The sequence below is a fragment of the Gossypium arboreum genome, chromosome 10, assembly GCF_025698485.1.
Source record: "Gossypium arboreum isolate Shixiya-1 chromosome 10, ASM2569848v2, whole genome shotgun sequence".
Taxonomy (NCBI): domain Eukaryota; kingdom Viridiplantae; phylum Streptophyta; class Magnoliopsida; order Malvales; family Malvaceae; genus Gossypium; species Gossypium arboreum.
The window spans coordinates 114,333,393-114,343,812 of NC_069079.1; the positions used below are offsets into that span (position 1 = coordinate 114,333,393).

Consider the following 10,420-nt stretch of genomic DNA (forward strand, 5'->3'; position numbering starts at 1 on the left):
CTCATTCTTGCTATCAATCTCATCAAAATAAGGTTTTAAACGGGTGTTGTTTACCTTAAAAGTGCAGAATTTGGGTTGACTCACCTTGACCGTACCGAATGGAAAAATACTAAGTACCGTAAGAGGGATTTCTTCATTCGGGGGGCAGTGACAATGTGAGGATCTGCGGCATCTAGTAAGAATTTATCTCCAACCTTAAGCTGATAAGGGAAGGTGTTGAGCTCGTTCTGGCGTAGTTTTGGTTTATCATGTGTTCTCGGTTTATGCATCCTCCATTCATCTAGTTCCTCAATTTATAGCCTTCAATCTTCATGTATAGGTCTTCTGCTACTGCTTGGGAATGACTCATGTACTTCCTTCAGACTCATTTCATGTAAAGTAGGTTGCACCATATTGTTAGTTTTAGTAGAATGGTTTAAACAATCACCTTCAATTTCTGATGTGTTGCCAGAATTGCGAGCTTGAAGGTTGATTGTTTTGTCTCCCACCTGGAGTGTGAGTTCACCTGCGCCAACATCAATGATCATTTTAGCAGTTGCTAAAAAGGGCCTTCCTAGAATTAAGGGAGTGTTGCTATCCTCTTCTATGTCTAGAACAATAAAGTCAACGGGAAATATAAATTTATCGATTTTAATTAACACATATTCAATAATACCCCTAAGGAATCTTATAGTTTTATCTGCTAATTGAATGTTCATCCTAGTCTGTTTGGGTTTCATGAGACCTAGTTGCTTAAACATTTTTTAAGGCATGACGTTGATACTAGCCCCTAGATCAGCTAATACATTATTAACATCTAAACTACCAATTAAGTAAGGAATCGTAAAACCCCTTGGATCTTTTAGTTTGTTGGCTAGTTTATTTTTGAGAATAGCCGAGCAAACTGTGTTCAGCTCCACATGCGACGCCTCGTCCAACTTCCGCTTATTTGCTAAAAGCTCCTTTAAAAATTTCATTGCGTTTGGCATTTGCGATAGAGCTTTAATAAACGGTAAGTTAATATGTAATTTTTTGAGGGTTTAAGGAATTTACCAAATTATTCATCTGAGCGGTCTTTCCTTGTCGCCCTGGGGTATGGCACACGAGGTTTATATTCGACAGTCGCTGGCTTGTTTTTATTATAATTTACCTCACCTTTACCTTTGCTTACCACCGTTTCTTGCCTCGGTTCTGGCTTGGGCTCAACAAATCATTCTTCATTTTGAACATTAATCGCGTTGAGCTGTTCCCTTGGGTTAGGTTAAGTATTACTTGGCAAGCTACCTTTTGGTCATTCGGAGATTAGTTCAAAAAGCTGGCCTATCTGAGTTTCGAGCCCTTGGATTGACACTTGTTGATTTTTAAGTGCTGTTTTGGTGTTCTGAAAGTGGGTTTCTGACACCGAGATAAACTTTGTGAGCATCTCTTCAAGGTTCGGCTTCTTTTCCTGTTGATAGGGTGGCTGTTGGTAGCCCGGAGGTGGTCGCTGATTTCTTTGGCCTCCCCATGAGAAATTAGGGTGGCTCTTCCAACCTGCATTATAAGTGTTACTATATGGATTGTTTTGAGGTCAAGAATTATTACCCATGTAGTTTTATTGCTCGTTATCCATGTTTTGGCCATAAAGTTGTATTCTGAATGGCTTGTTCCACCTCCACTTGCTTCACACTACATTACTGGGTGAACCTGTGAAGAACTAAGAAAACTATCAATTTTCTTATTCAAGAGCTCTACCAGATTAGAGATCATGGTGACTGAATCGACGTTATAAACACAGGTTATTTTTGTTGGCTTTGTCTTCATGACTTGTCACTAATAGTTATTCAGTGACATCTCTTCTATGAACTCATAAGCATCTTCAGGTGTTTTATTATTGATGGTTCTGCCAGCAGCTGCGTCAACCATTTGTCGAGTCGAAAGATTCATGCCATTGTGGAATGTTTGAACCTGAAGCCAAAGCGGTAACCCATGGTGAGGGCACCTTCTCAAAAGGTCCTTGTATCTCTCCCATGCATCGTAGAGTGTTTCTAAATCCATCTACACAAAAGAAGAGATATCATTACATAATTTAGCCGTTTTAGCCTGCGGAAAATCTTTTAGTAAAACTTTTTCGGTTATTTGTTCCCAAGTAGTAATTGACCCTTATGGTAATGAGTTCAACCACTGTTTAGCTTTTTTCCTCAATGAAAAGGGAAACAACCAAAGAAATATGGCATCATCAGAAACGCCATTGATTTTAAATGTATCGCAGAATTCCAGGAAGTTTGCTAAGTGAGCGTTGGGATCCTCATCCTGCAAACTGTCAAATTGAACAAATTGTTGTATCATTTGAATAGTGTTAGGTTTCAGTTCAAAAGTATTTACAGCTACATCAGGTCTAACTATGCTCGACTCAGTTCCTGTTAAAGAAGGTTTAGCATAATCATACATAGTGCGTGGAGAAGGATTTTGATTAACCACAATCGCAAGAGGTAGCTGATTGTCTTGGTTTTCGGCCATCTCTTCGGTTAGGGGTTGAGTATCGTCTTCTTGTTCATTCTCTGTGTATCTTAAGCTTCTCCTTATTTCTCTTTGATGTCTGCGAACTGTGCGCTCGATTTCTTCGTCAAAAAGTAGTGGTCCTGATGGGTTTCTTCTAGTCATAAACTATAAAAACCTGCCAGAAGAAAGAAAAAAAATTAGTAAATTAGAATAAAATTAAAAATAAAATTAGATTGCAATAAAAATAAATGGCTAAATTAATAAAAATTGAGTGTTCCTAATATTTTAGTTCCCCGGCAATGGCGCCAAAAACTTGATCGCGTGATTTCGTGATAGGTTTTAAATATTTATAATTTCGTGATAGGCAAGTGTACCTATCGAACAGTAGTATAATTTTAGCAAGACCAGATTGTCAAACCCAAAGGAACTAAAAGTACTAGTAATGACTGTCTTTTTATTATCTAGCCTAAGAATAATGGGGTTTTGTTTTAACTAACTAATTATCTAAACTAAGAACTCACAGAGAATAGAATTGGGGAATTACTTTTGGGAAAATCTATTGAATTAAGACAATGCCTAAGGAAAAATCCACCTAGACTGTACTTCTTATTCTGGCTCCGAACCGGACGATTTATTCATTTAACTTGTTCCATAGAGATCCCTAAGTTATGTTATTATCCCTATTCAAGAGTAATAACGTCTAATCCCTAGATTGAATAATTGAAACCTTTCTCTAATTAACACCCTAAGGTTGCATTAACTCGATCTATGGATCCCCTTACTAGGTTTCACCCTATTTTGGTAAAATCTTGTCACCCTATGTCTAGGCGCGCAATCAACTTCACTTAATTATGACAAATGCACTCTTAGACAAGGTCTATTCCTCCTCTGAATAAGAGCTTATCTTGAATCAGTATCCTGGGATATCAAAACAAGAATTAAGAACACATAATTAAGAACAAGTTAAATATTTATCATACAATTTAGAAAATAATAGCAAGATTCGTCTTAGGTTTCATTCCCCTTAGGTATTTAAGGGTTTTAGTTCATAACTAAATAAGAAAACATCTAAGAATAATAAAGAATACAAAACATAAAGAAAACCCAAAACTCCTGAAGGGGAATTGAGGAGAGATCTTCAGTCTTGATGATGAATTTGGCTTCTGAGATGAATCAATCGGCTTTCTTGGAGTAATTCCTTACTCCGTATTTTGTTTTTCCTTTTTCTTCCTCCTCTAGGGTGTATTTATAGGCTTTGGAATGCCTAAGAGCTCTCAAAATTAGCCTTTTCCGGATTGGACTCAACTTGGGCTTGGCAGGGACACGCTCGTGTGCAATTACTTCAGAACGTGTTCGAGCCTGTTAGAATGGCACGAGTGATAAACCGTAAATTATACATATTTTTACCCCATGTTTAATGCATTTTATGGATGATTTTGTAACACCCCGAATTTGGGCCTAGAAGTATTGGGCCTTGAGTGGGGGTCCGTAAGGAGGTTGTATATAGCTATTTAATTGTGCAATGAAATGAAACAATTAAATGTTTGCTTTAGTGGTTAATGGCTTTGAGAAGTGTTGGAGAAATCTTGGGTCCAAACTTGGGCTTTAGCAAAAATTTTGGTATTAAGTGAAAAAAAACCTGGATGCTTGGATGAGGGCCTTTTAAATTATTGTGGTAAATAAATGACATAAGGAAGCATGTAGTCTAGTGGTTGTGGCGTCATTAAGGTTGTATGGGAGCCTGGGTTCAAGTCTTGGTTCTTGCAATTTATTTTGTTTTTTTAAGGGAACCTGGACTTTGGCCTTTAGACCTTATAATTAATTGGGGATAAAATATGACACAAAAAGCCTTGTGGCTTAGTGGCAAGAAGCGTGTGGAGCATTTGAGGGAGGCATGGGTTGAATCCCATGGCAAGCAAGGAGCATTTATTTTGCTAACAGGTGCAAGAGTTGGTGTTAAATTTAAACTCGATGTTGGAGGATCCCACATCGGAAGCTAACATAAGAGTGGATACAAAGCTGGCTTTAAATAGAGGGAACCATGAGGAGAGTAAAGGTACCTTTCTTGGCTGATTCCTTTCGCTGTATGGCGTGCTCGTTTGGGTTGGGAGTCGGCTAAGAGTGCTCGGAGCGTGGATTAACTCCAGTCTCCTATCAGGTGTGTATTTTCTCACTACTCTAGCTGTAGGATGGCTACTTGGGGCCACGATGGGCCGAAAGGGGTCATGTGGGCCAAATGGGCCTACGGGCCCAATTGGATAAGTTGTTTGATTGTGTAGTAAATATTGGACTAGGCTAGGTGAATCTCATATTTATGGCTAGATTTGGGCTAAAAGGGCCACACGAGCTTGTGGGCTCATTTGGGCCGAGAATAGGCTTTAGGCCCATTCGTATTGTTATCCCTGTTTACAATACTTTAGTTTACTAAAATTACCGAAATACCCTTAGTTTGTAAAAATATTGAAATACCCTCGATTTGCAAAATTACTGAAATACCTTCGACTTGTAAAATTACCAAAGTACCCTCGATTTATAGAATTACCGTTTTACCCCCGATTTACATAATTACCATTTTACCCTCGACTTACAGAATTATTGTTTTACCCTCGATTTACAAAATTACCGTTTTACCCTCAATTTATAGAATTACTATTTTACCCTTAATTTACAGAATTACTGTTTTACCCTTGATTTACAAAATTACTAAAATACCATTGGTTTGTAAAATTACCAAAATACCCCTAGTTTGTAAAATTACCAAAATACCCTTGGTTTGTGAAATTACCGAAATACCCTCAATTTGTAAAATTACCAAAATACCCCTAATTTACAAAGTTACAAAAATACCCTTGACTTTCTAAAAATTATAGAAATACCATTAGTTTATAAAATTACTAAAATACCCTTGGTTTGTAGATTTACCAAAATACCCTTTTAGGATGAAATGAATAAAATACCCCTATTAGGTAAAAAGACCGTAAAGCCCATGTAGGGTAAAGTGACCGTAAAGCCCTGTGAGGGTAAAGTGACCGTAATACCCTCGTATGGTAAAATGACGAATATGCCCTTATGTTCCGTATGGTGATGTGCTTAGGATTTACATATATTGATATTGGATTAGTTAAGTTTGAGTGGATGTGGTGGTTATCGTGGCGATTGATTTTGGAAGCGTTTCAACTTCAACCCGTAACAAGTGTGTACTAACCTTCGTAATAGCTTAGATTAATATTTGCTGAGAAGCCGAAATGCTAAAATACCAGTATTTCGGGAACTTGTAATGTTACGTTTAGGTATAGATGCGATAAATACGATAAGATCGGTGTTTGGATCGACGGAACAAGTAAGAACTCAATTTTGTGCACGATGGTAAGTTGGGCCTCAATGGGCTAAAATTGGGCCCAATGGGCTTTCGGACCCATTTGGGTAGAATTGATAGCAAATGGAATTTGGAAAAGTTGCACGTTAACACGGTTAGTATTGTTGTAAAATTTGGGTTAAGTAGGCTAAATCAACATTCGTAAGGCCCATTAGGGGTTTTGGGCCCAAAAGCCCGAATTTGATAAAGTGGGTTAAAGATCATTGTTTAAACACTTTGAAATATTGATAATTGTAATGAACATGGAAAACCCTGATATTTGGTAAAATTACGAAAATACCCTTATAATGTGAAAAATGACTGTTTTGCCCTTGTGGGCAAGTGGTGACTTAGACGTGTGGTTGTGGATTTGATTGTGAATATATGTTGGTGATATGAATGACTTGACTGTGATTGTTTAATTCAAATATGGGCATGGCATTACGCATACATGACATGTTGCATTGGGTTGGGTTTTATATGGATGGAGGAAGTGTAAAGGGCTTATGCCCGGTTTCAAAAGGGCTTATGCCCCGATTTATTGAAAAGGGCTTTGCCCGGTTCTTGAAAAGGGCTTTGCCCGATTATTAAAGAGGCTAGGCCTCGGATATATGATAAAGCACTATCTTTGCCCGTGGTGTGTTGGTTGTGTGGGTTGAATCATTCCCCACTTGGTGTGTTGGTTGGTACGGTGGAGAGTAGCGGATGGTGGGTCGAGTAGTCTCCCAAATGGGCTTGCATACATTCATTGGTATTTCATATGATATTGAAATGGGCTTGCATACATCCATTGACATTACATGTGATATTGAAATGGGCCTATGGGCCATACCGCTTTCTGATAAAGGCTTGACCCAGTGAAATGATTTATGAAAAGGCTTGCCCGATGACATGATTTATGAAAAGGCTTCGCCCGAAGAATCGTTAAGCGAAAGGCTTCGCCCAGTATATGTCAAGACTAAATAGGGCTTTGGCCAGATTGTCTTGATCTTGTGTTTTCTTTGTTTCTTTGTTATTGGGATTACACATTGAGTTTTCGTAAACTCACCCGTTTCTAAGCGTGCGGGTAATCCCTAAGCTTAGATGGTTTGGAGCTGCGAGGGACAGGAGATGGCCACACTACTATTTGTTTCTTTTAATTGCAATAAGTAGCCGATTTATTTCTTTATAAGTTTTATCTTATTAATATTATTGTTTGGTTTTGGGTTGTAATAAGGCCATTTTAATTATTTTTCGGGATTATTTTATTTTAATAACTTTAATATGCTTGTTAATAAATGGGCTAGACTTAGGGCGTGTTTTCAAAATGATAATTGTTTTCAAAATAACACCACGCCACAATTATCCGATTTATCAAAGATTTCAACTTAAATAAATTACAACTCGATTTAACCAAGTGTGGCAATGGTTGTGGGCATGTCTAGGATTGGATCCACTAGAAGAGCTTGGTACTTAAGCGACCTTCATGGCTCACCTCCTCATTACAGATTCCTATCGGTGCCCGGCTCCCATTCACTTTGTTAGCTTAACAAAAGTCGGTTTTAAAGCACTAAAATGAAACATGGGTTTTTAACTTCAATGTGGCACATCAGATTCGGCCATAACATCTAGGCCGAGTTTGGGGTGTTATAGATTTCTCATTAGAATTAGTTAATTCGATGCTCCTAATGCTTTAATTTCATATTTTATACTTAGGAGAGCATAGGAGAGCGAAAGGAACGAGAAACAGGCCAAAAACAGAGAAAATGGGCCAAAGTACGAAATCAACACGGCTTGGACCTTCTCACACGGGCAGACCACACGGCCATGTCAATTTGGCAGGCTTGAACACAGCCTGAAGTAATCGAACACGGGCGTGTCACACGGACGTGTCACACGGACGTGTTACACGGACATGTCCCTGTCGAGCCCAAGTTAAGTCCAATTCGGAAAAGGCCACTTTTGAGGGTTTCTAGGCATTCCAAAGCCTATAAATACACACTAGAGGAGGAGGAAAAGAGAGACGGAGAAGAGGGGTAAGGAATTACCCTAAGGAAGCCGATTGATCTATCTTAAAAGCCGGATTCATCATCAAGACTGAAGATCTCTCCTCAATTTCCCTTCAGGAGTTTTGGGTTTTGTTTAGGTTTTGTATTCTTTATTCTTCTGAGATGTTTTCTTATTTAGTTATGAACTAAAACCCCTAAATACCTAAGGGGAATGAAACCTAAGACGAATCTTGTTATTATTTTTTGAATCGTATGATAAATATTTAACTTGTTCTTAATTATGTGTTCTTAATTCTTGTTTTGATATCCCAGGATACTGATTCAAGACACGCTCTTATTCAGAGGAGGAATAGACCCCGTCTAAGAGTACTTTTGTCATAATTAAGCGGAGTTGATTGCGTGCCTAGAAATAAGGTGACAAGATTTTGCTGGATTAGGGTGAAACCTAATAGGGAAATCCATAGGTCGAGTTAATGCAACCCTAGAGTGTTAATTAGAGAAAAGTCTCGGTTATTCAATTTAGGGATTAGACGTTATTAGTCTTGAATAGGGATAATAACATAACTTAGGGATCTCTACGGAACAAGTTGAATGAATAAATCGTTCGGTTGGGAGCCAGAATAACAAGTAAAGTCTAGGTGGATTTTCCTTAGGTATTGTTTCAAGTCAATCAATTTTCCCAAAAGAAATTCCCCAATTCTTTTCTCTGTGTGTTCTTAGTTTAAATAGTTAGTTAATTAAAACGAACCCCCTTTATTCTTAGGCTAAATAATAAAAAGATAGTTATTACTAGTACTTTTGTTTCCCTTGGGTACGATATCCCAGTCTTGTCGTTACTATACTATTGTTCGATAGGTGCGCTTGCCTTTTCGTCGTGATAATAGTTAGTCTAGGTTTGATCTTCATTCTAAATATTTATTACTTGTTACGAATCACTACGATCAAGTTTTTGGCGCTGTTGCCGGGGAACTGAAATATTAGGAGCACTAAATTTTTATTACTTTAGCCATTTAATTTTCTTGCAATTTTATTTTATTTTCTTATTTATTAATTTACTTATTCTTTCTCTTGGCAGTTTTTTTATAGTTTATGACTTGGAAAAACCCGTGAGGACCATTACTTTTTGATGAAGAAATTGACTGCACAGTTCGTAGAAATCAAAGAGAGATAAGGCGCAGCTTACGATACAGGAGAACGAGCAAGAAGATGAAACTCAACCACCAACCGAAGAGATGGCTGAGAACCAAGACAACCAGCTGCCTCCTATAATTACAGCTAATCAAAATCCTGCTCCACGTACTATGTATGACTATGCTAAACCCTCTTTAACAGGAACTGAATCTATAGTTAGACCTGCTATTGCTGCGAATAATTTCTAACTAAAACCTAACACTATTCAGATGATACAACAGTTTGTTCAGTTTGATGGCTTGCAGGATGAAGATCCCAACACTCACTTAGCAAATTTCCTGGAATTTTGTGATACAGTCAAAATCAATGGCATTTCTGATGATGCCATTCATCTTCGTTTATTTCCATTTTCACTGAGAAACAAAGCTAAACAGTGGTTGAACTCGTTACCACGAGGGTCTATCACTACTTAGGAACAAATGACCGAGAAATTTTTACTAAAATATTTTTCGTCAGCTAAAACGGCTAAATTGCGTAATGATATCTCTTCTTTTGTGTAGATGGATTTAGAAACACTTTACGATGCATGGGAGAGATACAAGGACTTACTGAGAAGGTGCCCTCACCATGGGTTACCGCTTTGGCTGCAAGTTTAAACGTTCTACAATGGTGTGAATCCCTCGACAAGATAAATGATTGACGCAGCCGCTGCCGGAACCATCAATAATAAAACACCAAAAGATGCCTATGAATTTATAGAGGAGATGTCACTGAATAACTATCAGTGAAAAGTTGTGAGGACAAAGCCAATGAAAACAGTCGGCGTTTATAACATCGACTCAGTTACTATGCTGTCAAATCAGGTAGAACTTCTCAATAAAAAGATAGTTTTCTTGGTTTTACGTAGGTACATCCAGTAATGAGGTGTGACTCAAGCGGAGGAGGTGTGCATACAGAATACCAATCCTTCAATCCCACAACCGAAGAGGAACAAGTCAACTATATGGGTAACAATAACTTTAGATCTCAAAATAACCCATGTAGCAATACTTATAATGCAGGTTGGAGAAACCATCCCAATTTCTCCTGGGGTGGTCAAGGGAATCAAAAGCCATAAAATTCTCAGGGCTTTCAACAGCCACCTTATCAACAAGAAAAAAAGCCGAACCTTGAAGAGATACTCTCTAAATTCATCTCGGTGTCAGAAACCTATTTCCAAAATACCGAGACAGCACTTAAGAATCAACAAGCATTGATCCAAAGACTCGAAACTCAGATAGGCCAGCTGTCCAAATTAATCTCCGAACGACCATAAGGTAGCCTACCAAGTAATACTGAACCTAATCCGAGGGAACACCTCAATGCAATTAGCACTCAAAATAAGGAAGGATTCATTGCACCTAAGCCAGAATTATAGCAAGACAACGCGATGAACAATGGTCGAGAAGAGGTAAACAATGATGATCCCAAACAGGTAAGTACGAAT

At 38.1% G+C, this 10,420-nt stretch overlaps 2 non-coding genes across 2 annotated transcripts; one reads left to right on the top strand and one right to left on the bottom strand.

The window, feature by feature from the left end:
* Window positions 1–1,942: 1,942 nt before the first annotated feature.
* Window positions 1,943–2,049, top strand: LOC128283359 (small nucleolar RNA R71). The gene has a single exon (XR_008273701.1). It is a non-coding gene; the product is annotated as a small nucleolar RNA R71 (small nucleolar RNA).
* A 7,412-nt stretch (window positions 2,050–9,461) lies between these two features.
* LOC128283249 (small nucleolar RNA R71) lies at window positions 9,462–9,568 on the bottom strand. Its single transcript, XR_008273590.1, has one exon. It is a non-coding gene; the product is annotated as a small nucleolar RNA R71 (small nucleolar RNA).
* Window positions 9,569–10,420: the final 852 nt, after the last annotated feature.